General features: G+C 36.9%; 1 protein-coding gene and 1 long non-coding RNA gene across 3 annotated transcripts in view; one reads left to right on the top strand and one right to left on the bottom strand.

Moving 5' to 3' along the window:
• LOC131432527 (uncharacterized) overlaps window positions 1-13,585 on the top strand; it is a 178,569-nt gene that overhangs the window by 56,398 nt on the left and 108,586 nt on the right. For both annotated transcript variants that reach the window (XM_058598857.1, XM_058598858.1), the window contains exon 2: window positions 12,960-13,038. The gene's annotated coding sequence lies outside the window, so the exon portion shown is untranslated. The remainder of the gene's footprint in view (window positions 1-12,959; window positions 13,039-13,585) is intronic.
• Window positions 1-13,585, bottom strand: part of LOC131432528 (uncharacterized) — a 62,842-nt gene that overhangs the window by 34,523 nt on the left and 14,734 nt on the right. The window lies entirely within an intron of this gene.

Raw genomic sequence — 13,585 nt, forward strand, 5'->3', positions numbered from 1 at the left:
TTGACACCTTAATACAGCAGATAAACAAACCGAAACGAAAATGTTTTAGTGTACAGCTTTAGATTAACCGCCGACTTAGTTTATGGCCTTGTCGTACACGCAAAACGGTTTGTCGGTCAGACAAAAAAAAATGTTAAGATAGCATTCCACAACGAAGTACTAATTACTGGGCAGTCGGGTGGTTCGGTTCGCAAAGATTATTATCATGAAAAGTTTTTGTTTGATCTGTCATTTATCGTCCGATTACTAAAATATAGCAAACAGGCCTGATGACGCCTGACCCAAGTAGGTCTCGCCGGTGAGTTAGCGAACGTTTGTCTGTTTGTTTGCAATGAATTTAATCAGAGCTAATAAAAGTCATTTTCATTGACTCAAAACAGACGAAAATGACGAGAAATGAGACCGAAATCCATGTCCAGTCAATGACATAAGCGGAACAGTAGTTTCAAAACTGTGTTTTTTCTTTCATATGCCCTTTCAGTCATTTGCGGTTTTCAGTGAAAATCCCATAGTATGCAGTGTCGGTATTCAACCGAAGCTTTGAGAATCGAAAATGACAGAAAAAAGTTTCACAATGACTTTTACCTGCTGGTGCTCGAATACATCGATGAAAGAATGAGAATTGAAATTCTAATAATGCTTCCTGCAGACGTTAGTTTGGTTTCGTCTTGTCATAGAGGAAAGAATGACGTTGGCAATTATACTCTCTCATTTTTTCGATGAGAAACGAAAATGCTTCGCCTCTCTTCGTTTGTTCAGGTGTCGGTCATTTACGAATGAGACAGTAAAGTATTAAAAATGAGGCTATTGGAATTGTTTCTTTCATTGAGAATGCGTGACTAGTGATGTCGTAATATCGATCGATTAATCGAGTAATCGATTAATTACCTAGACAATCGAGTAATATTTAATCGATTAGCTTGAATATTCGATTTTTGAGCTAATCGAATAATAAAAAAAATCCCATAGTAATAATCGAATGAATAATCGAGTAATCGATTAATAAGCCAGATAATCGAATAAATTTCAATCGATTAATTTCAAAATTATACTCGATTTTTAAATAATTGAGTAATTCAAAATTCCCGACATCCCTATGCGTGACAATTTTAAGCTCAAATTTGATTTAAATAAGGTTTTTTTTGTGCGAATGCATTATGAATTGTATATTTCGGGGCACCATCTAAACGACGACATCTAACTTACTTGTTGCACTGAAACCTCCATTCACGAACTAAACGGGGGTTCGTTAATGGAGTTAGTTCGTAAAAACAGTTTACGTTATTTGGGATTTGATTTGCAGAAAAAAATTTGTGTAATGAATGTGGAAACCCCCAATCACATGGCCATTTTCGGAACGGGTATGAAAAGTGGGTGCAAGAAAATGATGTTTGGGGTTGTTTCAAAATCCAAGAAGGCGACTTCCGGTTTACTGATATTTCTTAAAAACCCTTACTGCCCATACTCGCATATCAGTTCCATATTGATTTTCGCCAATATTGCGTTAGCTTGAGGAATGCAATCTATCCTCAATATACTCGCAGAAATTGCAATAAAAGTTGAGGATTTGTTCAGTAAAATGTAAATTAGCATTAGGTAGCACAACAAATCGAAAAATTCGAAAACAAAATTTCAATGGTCTTTTTCTCGACTTGCCGATTTTACATATGGGACTGATATGCAAGTATGGGCAGCTTACAATATAGGCATTTTTGGGATGGATTTGATGAATACATGTCGGAAAACGATGATCGAAGTAGTTCTGAACTTCAAGATGGCAACTTCCGGTTCCTTAAAAACCCTTAAAACCCTTATTCCAAGATGGCGACTTCCGGTTTATTATAATCCCTGAATGCCATTACAATATGGGTATTTTCGGAACGGATTTGATGAGTAGAAAACTATGTTTGAGGTGGTTCTAAAATTCTAAGATGGCGGCTACCGTTTTATTAATATTCCTTAAGAACCTGTACAAATTGGATATTTTCGGAACCGATTTGATGAATAGAGATAGTCGATAAGAGAATAGCAGTACCGTTTTTTTAGATTTTATCACATACTCCAAAAAAGAACACGGTCATTGACTTGAAGATTTATGTTTGAGGTTGCTGTTAAATATTTGGTTAAGACTTTCAATTGTTCAATAAAATATTGAAATCATACAATACGATTATAATAATCATAATGTAAGGCACTTGAACAAGCATTTTAGACGTCTACTTGTTATGGTTGTTTCGAAATTATTCATATAGTACAATATTCAAGTAATATCGATAAACTGGTGGTCTCCATATAAAGCAGGGGTTTCCAAACTATTTTGGGTCATGGACCCCTTTACTAAAATTAACTTAGGCATCAGACCCCCATCGAAAAATTCCTTCGAAAATTCAATTTCTTGCTTTTTTAATATTGATGTAAAATACTTACCAATTTCTGTGGATGGACAAATAAACACAACTTTTTTAGCGTAAATACTTCAAATAACAACTTATATCAAACAAGAGGGGGTCGATTTCTAGACCTCGTCCAACCCCGTAGTCAGTTTTCGTTTACGTTGACCCCGCAAAAATGATATCGACCACTTTGGGAACACTTGATCTGAAGTAAAAACCGTTTTCTGAAACATTTTTTTTTTCATAAATACGTTTATTTCTTAAGGCAGTTTACATAAGTTTTTCTTCGCCGTAGCATCACTTTTACATAATATTCTTATCCTAATTTAATTCTAACATAGTCACAACGTTTTGCATTTATTAAAACATATTCTCTTATTACTTAAATATCATCTTAGGTAACTCGTCATTAATTATGAAATCTACTCGGAAATATTATTTGAACCAAACGATTAACTTCTATAAATTATAAAATAAGCTGTTATTTTCAGACATTTTGTTAATAATTTCATAAACTGTTTCGAGTTTGTTTGTATCATTACATTATTTTTATTCTAACTTAGCTATTGGTTGAACTCATGGACGCAGCTGGGATCAGAACTAAGTCTTGAAAGGGGCCTTTATTAAATTGAAACTCCAGTTTTCTTTATGAAATGATAAATAAGTTTCATGTATGAAAAGTCACGACAAGCAAGAATGTCTCGAACTGGGATATTGGATAGTCTACCTTGGGTACGCAAAGAATTTATTAGTTGAGATCTGACATCACGATACTCCACGCATGTCCAAACGACATGATCAATATCTCGATAACCTTCGCCACAAGCACAATGATTAGTCTCGGAGAGCCCAATTCGAAGGAGATGTGCATCTAACGTGTAGTGATTGGACATGAGTCTAGACATCACACGAATGAAATCTCTACTCACATCCAGTCCCCTGAACCATGCCTTTGTCGATATTTTCGGAATAATTGAGTGCATCCACCGACCCAGATCATCTTTATCCCAAGAAACTTGCCAGCTGGCAAGTGTTCTTTGGCGAGACGAGCTATAGAATTCGTTGAAAGCAATTGGTCTCTAATAAATTTCACCCTCAATAGCACCACGTTTGGCTAAAATATCGGCTCTTTCATTGCCAGGAATGGAGCAATGAGCCGGGACCCAGACTATAGTGATTAGATAATTATTGTTCAATATGTCGTTCAGGCACTGTTTTATTTTGCCCAGGAAAAACGGTTCAGTCTTGCCAGTCATGTTTGAGCGAATGGCTTCAATTGCACTCAGACTATCTGTGAAGAGGAAATAATGGTTTGGAATTAATGTGACGATTACACTCAAACTATATTGAACTGCTGCTAGCTCTGCTATATAAACAGATGCAGGTTCTTGAAGCCTAAATGAGGCCGAAACATTATTGTTGAACATACCAAACCCTGTCGCTTCTTCAATTCGCGATCCGTCCGTGTAAAACATTTTCTCAGAGTCAATATGCCTGAACTTACTTGAAAATATTTTTGGGATTTCCGTCGAACGTAGATGATCCGGGATTCCACGCACTTCGCGCTGCATGGATGTATCGAAAAATAAAGTTGAGTCAGGGACATTTAGGAGGCTGACACGGATAGGAATATATCTTGAAGGGTTGATTTCCTGTGACATATGGTTAAAATATACTGTCATGAATTTTGTTTGAGATCGAAGCTCGACTAGTCGTTCGAAATTATTAATTACCATGGGATTCAGCACCTCACATCTTATTAGCAGGCGTGATGAAAGCTCCCAAAATCGATCTTTTAATGGAAGAACTCCCGCCAGAACTTCAAGACTCATTGTATGTGTCGAATGCATGCACCCTAAAGCAATTCGCAAACAACGATACTGAATTCGCTCCAGTTTGATAATATGAGAGTTTGCAGCGGAACGAAAGCAAACGCATCCATATTCCATCACTGAAAGTATCGTTGTCTGATACAATTTTATTAGATCTTCCGGATGAGCACCCCACCAAGATCCTGTTATTGTTCGAAGAAAATTTACTCTTTGTTGGCATTTTGTTATCAGAAACCTAATGTGTCCTCCCCACGTGCATTTGGAATCGAACCACACCCCGAGGTATTTAAAAGTTAAAACCTGTTGGATCATTCTTCCCATCATATGGAGCTGAAGCTGCGCGGGATCATGTTTTCTTGAAAAGACGACTAACTCTGTTTTCTCCGCAGAGAATTCGATACCAAGATGAACAGCCCAATCGGACAAGTTATCTAAGGTATCTTGCAATGGTTTATGCAGATCAATAGCTTTGGGTCCAGTAACTGAAACCACGCCATCATCTGCCAATTGTCTTAGTGTACATGGGGTTACTAGACAGCTGTCAATGTCATTTACGTAAAAATTATAGAGGAGCGGACTGAGGCATGAGCCTTGCGGGAGACCCATGTAACTATTTCTGAGTGTTGCCAAATCGCCATGTGAAAAATGCATGTGTTTCTCTGACAAAAGGTTGTGCAAATAATTATTTATAACCGCTGGGAGTCCATTTTGGTGAAGCTTGTCTGAAAGAACATCAATGGAAACTGAATCAAATGCTCCTTTAATGTCTAAAAATACAGATGCCATTTGTTGCTTTTGAGCGAAGGCAATTTGGATGTCAGACGAAAGTAATGCAAGGCAATCATTCGTCCCTTTATTTCTACGGAAGCCAAACTGAGTATCTGACAACAAACCGTTCGTCTCGACCCAAGTGTCGAGACGTCGTAGAATAATTTTTTCGAACAATTTTCTGATGCAGGACAACATCGCAATGGGTCTATATGAGTTGTGATTGGAAGCTGGTTTCCCCGGTTTTTGAATGGCGATAACTTTCACTTGTCTCCAGTCAGGTGGAACAATATTTTGCTCAAGAAACTTGTTGAACAATTCCAACAAACGTCTTTTTGCGAGATTGGGCAGATTCTTCACCAAGTTGAATTTAATTCTGTCCAACCCTGGAGCGTTATTGTTACAAGACAAGAGTGCTATAGAAAATTCCATCATTGAAAATGGGTTATTAATAAAACCATTATTTGGAGGAGATTCCCGTATAATGCTCTGCGTAGGAACAGAATCTGGGCAAACTTTCCTAGCAAAGTCAAATATCCATCGGTTCGAGTATTCATCACTCTCATTGCCCACGGTACGATTCCTCATTCGTCTGGCCGTGTTCCAAAGAGTGCTCATTGAGGTATCTCTTGACAAACCTTCGACAAAATGTCTCCAATAGCTACATTTTTTGGCTCGAAGTATGCTCTTGTACTTGGTTTCTAAAACCATAAGTTTTTCAAAATTCTGAGGAGTTCCTCCTCCCCGTTTTAGAAACGTCTTGCAAGCATTTTGTTTTGCGAGTTTAGCCTCTGAGCACTCTTTGTCCCACCAGGGGTTGGGAGGCCTTCTGTTAGTCGTTGGCCCAGGAAAGCGTTTAGTTTGGGATTGTTCTGCTGCCTCCAGAATCGAACAAATGAGGAAGTCATATTCTTCAAGTGGAGGGAGCTCTTCCATTGAATTCAAAATACTAGAGATACTACTTTGGTATTTAATCCAGTCGATATTTTTTGTCAAATCATATGGAATACTAGCGGAAGTAGCAATGCAATTGCTACTGCTAATTGAGATGATGATTGGTAAATGATCGCTACCGTGTAAATCAGGCAGTATTTTCCAGGTGCAATCTAGTCGAATTGATGTTGAGCAAAGAGATAGATCTAATGCACTTGGGCGTGCCGGAGGTCTTGGGATCCGTGTCATGCTACCCATATTTAATACCGTCATGCTAAAATTGTCACAAATGTTTTGTATTAAAGATGATCTGCTATCATTGTAAACGGAACCCCACATAATACCGTGCGAATTTAAATCCCCCAGAATCAATCGTGGTGCAGGAAGGGCTTCAACCATTTCATTAAGCTGTTGCTGTCCAACTTGTGCTTTTGGAGGAATATAAACCGAAGCTATGCAAATATCTTTGCCTTTAATGTTTATTTGGCAAGCAACAACTTCTATACTAGAAGTTGAAGGGATGTTTAATCTATAAAAGGAATAGCATTTCTTAATTCCCAAAAGCACTCCACCATACGGAGAGTCTCTATCGAGACGTATAATGTTAAAATCATTAAAATTTAAAGCTATGTTTGAAGTAAGCCATGTTTCGCATAAAGCAAATACATCACATTTTTGACTATGCAATAATATTTTAAATGAATCAAGTTTTGGCATGATGCTTCGACAATTCCACTGCAGGACAGTGATTGTATCATTTGCGACGGGTGATAAATTATCCATCAAAAGATACAAAACCTGAGACAATTGGCCATTGAGCTGATAACTGCTTCAAAAAATTTCTAGCTATTGGAAGGAATGCCATTATGAGGGTCTTTAAGGGTTCAGATATATTGAATGCTGAGAAAATCCATTCAACAATTTCCGAAAACTTCAGTAATCCTGTTGGTGGCTGTGAAATGGAGCCCACTGGATTATTATCTTTTTCTGTACTAGATCCTGGATTGGTTTGTGAATTTGACAAACCAGGAGGCACAGTCTTTGGTTTTGACTTTTTTTGTTTAACACGGGGATCTTTTTTTGAAGATGAAATTTTAGGTGTCTTTTTTGGTAATTTGGAGGAAGACTTCTTTCTCTTAACTGACCCTTGGGTAGTGATAAACGAATTACCTTCACTATTTTCGTCAGAGTCAGAGTCCTCTGGTTCCTCTAGATTTGAAAACCCGTTTTCGGTTTCCAAAGGGGGGACATCAATGACCATTTTAAGCATTTCTGCATATGTGCGCTTAGACCGTGCTTTTAAAGAAAGCTTAATTTTGTCTTTGTGCACTTTAAATGCAGTGCATACTGAAATATCATCATGAGGACTATTCCCACAATAAATACATTTTTCAATTTCCTTGTTGCAATCATTATCTTTATGAGGCCCTTCACACTTAATACATTTTGGTTTATTACTACAGTAAGTAGCTGTGTGGCCGAATTTTTTGCAGTTCGTACAATTCATTACATTTGGAACAAAAAGCCGAACAGGGAGGCGAATTTTATCGACATAGACATGGGACGGCAACGCAGACCCGGCAAATGTCACTCGAAACGAGTCTGATGGGCGATAAACTTTTTTTTCCTCTTCATGAACTACTGAGTACAGTTGTTTGCACTCCAGTATTTTCACACCCTCAAGCATAGAGTTCTTGAAACGACCAACACCATGCTTGAGTAAATCATCTACCGAAAGACTCGCTTCGGTAACAACACCGTCAATTTCGACATCTTTGGAGGGTATGTAAACTTTATACTCTTTATTGAAATGTTCCGAAGAGACAATATCATTCGCGTGTTTCAAATTATTTACCACAACACGAATTTTATCGTTATTTACTTTTATGATCTCTTTGATTGAAGAGTATCGTGATGTCAAACCTTTATTAATTTGAAAAATGTTTAATGGCTTTGATATACGTCTAAAAAAGACTATCCAAGGCCCAGAAGAGCTCTCCTGATATTTTTTCGTTCGTGGGGGTATAGGATTCATGCTAGGATTTACGTCCATGGATTCATCCATTACATTAATATTTTTAACTAAACTTTAAAATAAAATTTGAAACCAACACTACACAGTACTCAATCAAAAGGAAAAGAAAAAACTTCTACCTTGAAATTGTTGTCTATCTCCGTTGCACTGCCGTGTAGATCCTCGTTGCTCTAGATGTTCTTGTTGGATGTATCTGGACGTTGATGCAATGCTGAAGCTCACTGTAGCGATAGAATATGATGTGATGCTACTGCTACCTGACATCCAGCACCACTCGAATTCCGATTTGCTTTCGTCTTCGCCAGCTGTAACCAGCGCAGGTCACCGGTGTATACCTGCGTGTTGTATGGCAGTGGAAAGACCGAGTTGTCTTGTCTCCTTCTTCCTAGTGCTCCGCACCGATATGCTTCTGCACCGGAGTGCCTTCGCACCGGTGTGCCTTTGCACTCTCCTGCTTCTATGTGCCTTTGCACTCTTCCTCTTCGATGTGCCTTTGCACTCTCCTGCTCAGCACTTGTGGCTGTATATTGCGGCCTGGGTAGAGTTTGGGAAACGCCCTTTGTTGTTTCCTTCACCAGCTTGGCCCAGCACTAGGGCTCTCTTATGCAGCACGACTATACGTTTTAACGGCTGCTGCCAACAGGTTTCTACCTGTAGTTCAACCGTTGTCGTATTTAACGCGTGTAAACCAACCAGCGTTATTAAACTGTACGCTTCTATACACAACCTTCTCGGTTGAACGGCTATTACTGAATGTTTTCTGAAACATATTGTACATCATTTTCCGGTACCATATTATCGAATCCGATCCGAAAATACCCATATTGTTATAGCTTTCAAGGATTATAAATGAACGGGAAGTCGCCATCTTGGATTTTAGAACCACCAAAACTATCGTTTACCGACATCTATTCATCGAATCCGTTCCGAAAATACTTATATTGCAAGGGTTCTTAAGAAATATCAATACACCGGATGTCACCATCTTGAATTTTGCAAAATACCTTAAACATCCGGAATGTACTCTTTAAATTCATTTCAAAAATACCCATACTGTAGTAGTTTCCAGTTAAATGAGTTAGAATTCTTTTCCATTGTATGCAAAAACAAATTTTCTTACGAAGTAGATTCGTAAGGAACGCAGACTGTCATTCATATTCCGACCAAAAAAAATCCAGAAAACTCATTCAACGAAATTTAAAGAACTACAAAGAAGCTACAAAACTTATGCCGGGCCGTAGTACTACCAACGAACCCTAAAGATTAGTATTACTAGCGCTCAACACAACGTTCGGTAATTGAATCAATCACAAAGCATGTAGTGATAAAATTTTGACTAACCTGTCATAAATTACCGAACAGTTCTGTAAAAACAGTTTCTAAAGGCTCGTTTAATGTTTATAATGATTACACACAAAATTTAAATTTTACAGGTGACTTAAACCCTCGTACGATGTAATTCATAAAGATCTAATTTGTCAAATAACGGGAAATTTCATTTGTAATGACTGAATGTTAGATTAGCATTAATTTTACTGGCTTTGACCGTAACTTACATTCTGCTGGGAGTACATACCGGCTGTATGACTTTAAATGCACCTTTTACCAGCCAAGCAGATGTGTGCTGTTGTGGCTCAGTCGATTAACAGACAGACTTTTTGATCGAATGATTCTCGGTTCAAGTCGCGGCGGTTCCTATCAGTATTCATTTTTTTTCCAATGAATTTCATGTCATGGAATTATAGACACAGAATTAAACTGCGAAGTCTCATTTATTTGCATCTAATAAGATGAAAAATCACAGGGTTTTTTTTTTTCGAAGTGTGTTGTTTTAAGGGGGGAGGGTCTAAATGATGGAACAAATCATCATTTTTGCGAATTTTTTTTAGAACTAACTCTCGCAAAATAAATTCAAATATTTTGTATGTTAAAAAGCATTATTCGAACAACATTTTGTAATTTTTTCGTGGAAAAATATTGAGAAATTTTTGAGGACGCTTCAAAAAAATCATGATTTGCGGTGTCCACTGTATCTCAGCGCAGGTTAATCAGAAGTGAACAAATCAAAGCAGCATAGTTACAGCAGAAGTTTTTCTAAACCCCAACGTTTCTGTTTGATTTTTTTTATTTTTTGAAATTTTTGGGGTTGTTTAAATTTAAAAGTACGATTTTTCACGAAAAAATCGGCCATTTTGTAGCTGTAAAACCTCTCCATAATAACAAACAACGGAAAGGAAAACGTTGGGTTCTGGTTTTTTTTATATGTAGAAAGTGTGTGCAAAATTTGAACAAAATTGGTGCAGTAGTTTTTGAATGACGATGGACACGGACTTTCAAAACTTGCTTTCGAGAAGAACGCGTTTAAAGTTTATTGTCTCTAGAATCAAAGGAAGCAATTTAATACTCAAGGAAGCACGTAGGCTCTAACATTCTCAAAATGCCATATTTTTTCTTTTGTATTTTGTTATAAAGAAACATTTCGAGAATGTTTTGTCAAGTTTTTAAGTCAGCCGAAGCAGAAATCTTAGGCCTGTGTACGCAGCTTTTATTTCTTCGTAGTATGGGATCGGCGAAGATAAAGGCCCATAACTTGCTGAGTTTTGTTCCGATAGGCTTCAAAATTTCGCAGAATACTCTTGAGATGTTTTACTATCAGAAAATAGAAAGAAAATAATAAATGATGTTTCAAAAGTGTTAGACACTACCCGCCCCTTAATCGAAAATTTAAGGGGAATACGGATTATTACACAATACAAGTAGGTTTAGAATTTTCCCTACACAAAAATCTCAGAATTGCGGAAGCAAATAATGTCCTCATGGTAATAACCAAATCATATATATAATAGGGCTGAAAAGTCACCACTTGTGGCTGAACACCCAATTTAAATCTTAATAATTTAATTTTAACTCATATTCCAATAAATATTTATTTAAAAAAAAGGGGAATACGGATCTTTAAATATACCGCTTCACTTTTTCCACTGCAATCTTAAAAAAAAAGATAGCAGTTTAAAAATGTGCTAGATACAGCAAAATGATGATGTATCTTAGGTACGTATCCATGATTTACATCTGGATGTAAAAACAATGGTTTAAACAGTTTATTCTGAAATATTGAAGAATATTTATACGAAATCTCAATACTTTCTCCAGTGCAGTTACCTGTTCTATTAACAAATAAAACTCTGAACAAAAATCACTTTGCTTTAATCCAACAAATTTCACAAATTCCAAATTTACAAACTGGACGTGGTTTGACAGTTCATTGAAACCGATTTCCCAATTTAATGAAGCTCGGAAGTATTTTACCGATTACTCGACTATCAATCTCAGGATTGTGATAAAATCGAACACAATATCTTTGCGTCGGGTCTAAGAATCAATACCGCAAGAAAAGTAGTTCGAAAATTGTTCGATACTGCTGTTATAGCTACGCGAAAACTCGAAGCGAATGCTTCTAATTTCATCTTACTCCTGAAGTGAATCTATCGAACAGAGACGACAGATCTCACTCTAACTAATGGGTTTCGTATATGATATGTCTAATGGAGATGTATGCCGTTGTCAAGATTTACCGTGAAAAAAAAATTTATGCATAGAATTCTGTAAAATAACTTGTGTGTAGGGATGTCGGGTTGTCGATCGAATGATCGGGTAATTGATTAAGGTGAAATGTAGCGTCATAAAATGCGAGCAAAATTTTAACCACTTCAGTTGAACGAACCGTCGCACAAAGCATAACAAGAAAAACCGACACATAGAAACCAGAACCTTTTCTCAATTATTGAGCGCAGTGGGCTTACCTCTCGTTATGTTGGCTTGTAGAAAAGACTGGACGTGATGGATTTTGAATCCTTAACACTTTGAATATATTCTAATTCAATCGTGGTTACTCTTACACTAGAGTTATGAATCATGAGTAATTATGAATAACTAACATGAGGTTATTTGTTTATGAATTGACCAACTTGCTAATTATGTATATGCCTGAGTTTGATAGCAAGCATGGATTCTCCTTCAAAAGAACGATTGAAGACAAGAGAACCTTCGAGTATCTTCGATATCTTTGTCAGTAGTTCACCTGGCCACAATGTTTGTATCACAGGTTATATAAAAGTTATATTTTCAAATATTCTATATGAACGATAATACTTGGCTTGTATTCATTTCATTCAGTAGCCTGTCAAGGTTGAAGTTTTGCTATAAAAATTGCTATAATCTAAAATAATACCTATTATATGATATTGCACAGCCAAGCATTAGGGTAACAGAGGTATTTTGGCCCACTTTACGATTGATTTTATTTTGGCCCACTTTGAAAAAATATCCACCAAATATTGTAATATCTTTAAAAACCCCTTCCGCAATAGGTAATTTAATGTGATTAGCTTCAAATTGATGCAAAATGAGTTACATAACATCGATAAAATCCGATGAAATCGATAAAGTTTGTTAGGTGGGCCAAAATACATGAAGTGGCCAAAATACCTCTGTTACCCTATTGCTTCAACAATTTCAATGCATTGAGCTCAACAGAGTTGGACATTTTTAGCATAATAAATGACAGTTACTTAGAAAATAAACGATTTCTTACAATACCCATTTCATTGCATTCAACTCGTTTTCATTTCAACACAAAACCCAATTTAATTTTATTTTAACCTTGCCTGTGTACTAATATTTTAGTATTTTCTTTTTTATCGATCGCTCGATAAAGAAACTTGACACAATAAAATCTATTATATTATATTATATTATATATTACAATCATACGAGATGCTAGGACGAGGTTCGATTAATCCAGCTGAATTTTTTACTACTCTAAATCGAGCCCTTATTAGACTTTAGAAATAGCTCTTTCGCTGTTGGGAACTATTAGGTTGAATTAAAATACGGTATAAGAACAGTCCTTTTAACAGCATAACAATTTATTACAATTGTATCAAGCGGAAGAACATCTGTTTCCCAGCTAACTAAAATCTTCTACTGTATTTCTAGATTTCCTGGCAACACTGCAACTGTTAGAAGAATCTTAGCAACCGGTGACCAGATCCTCAACTTTTTTTGATGCCCGTCGGTAAGTACTCAAAATGACTTTACCAAGTCAGCAGACTTTCTTGTTCGCTCTCAACAATGTCCGACTGCTACAACTACACAGTAAATGAAAAACCTTCATGTCAGTTACTGCCCCAAGATGACACAGAATCCGATGCAGATCCCAAGCTCATCACGTTTTTTTTTGTTGCTTGCCGGCTTGTCTTCGGCTCGCTGGCAAACGACGACGCTAGTGTGTAACACATCGAGCGAAATGTTATTTTTAACTATCTAGATCACATGTTAGATTGCGATGGGATACTGCGCTTACCGGTGTTACCTAGCGACGCTTTCAACTCACAATAGTTTGCCCGTACCCGCAAAGGGTTGTGTCCCTGGCGGACTTGGCTGTGCTTCAAAAACCAAACGGAATGTTTGCAAATCTTTAGGGAATGAAATCGGCTAATGGGAAGTCACGGAAAGTAGAATTTGTGCAAATATTTCCGAAGAAGCTGTTTTCATACACTGCTAAAAATCGATACTTTTTTTTAAAATGTGTTTCTCTAAATACATTTCAAGTTCTAGACTTA

This window comes from Malaya genurostris, chromosome 2, assembly GCF_030247185.1.
Source record: "Malaya genurostris strain Urasoe2022 chromosome 2, Malgen_1.1, whole genome shotgun sequence".
Classification (NCBI taxonomy): domain Eukaryota; kingdom Metazoa; phylum Arthropoda; class Insecta; order Diptera; family Culicidae; genus Malaya; species Malaya genurostris.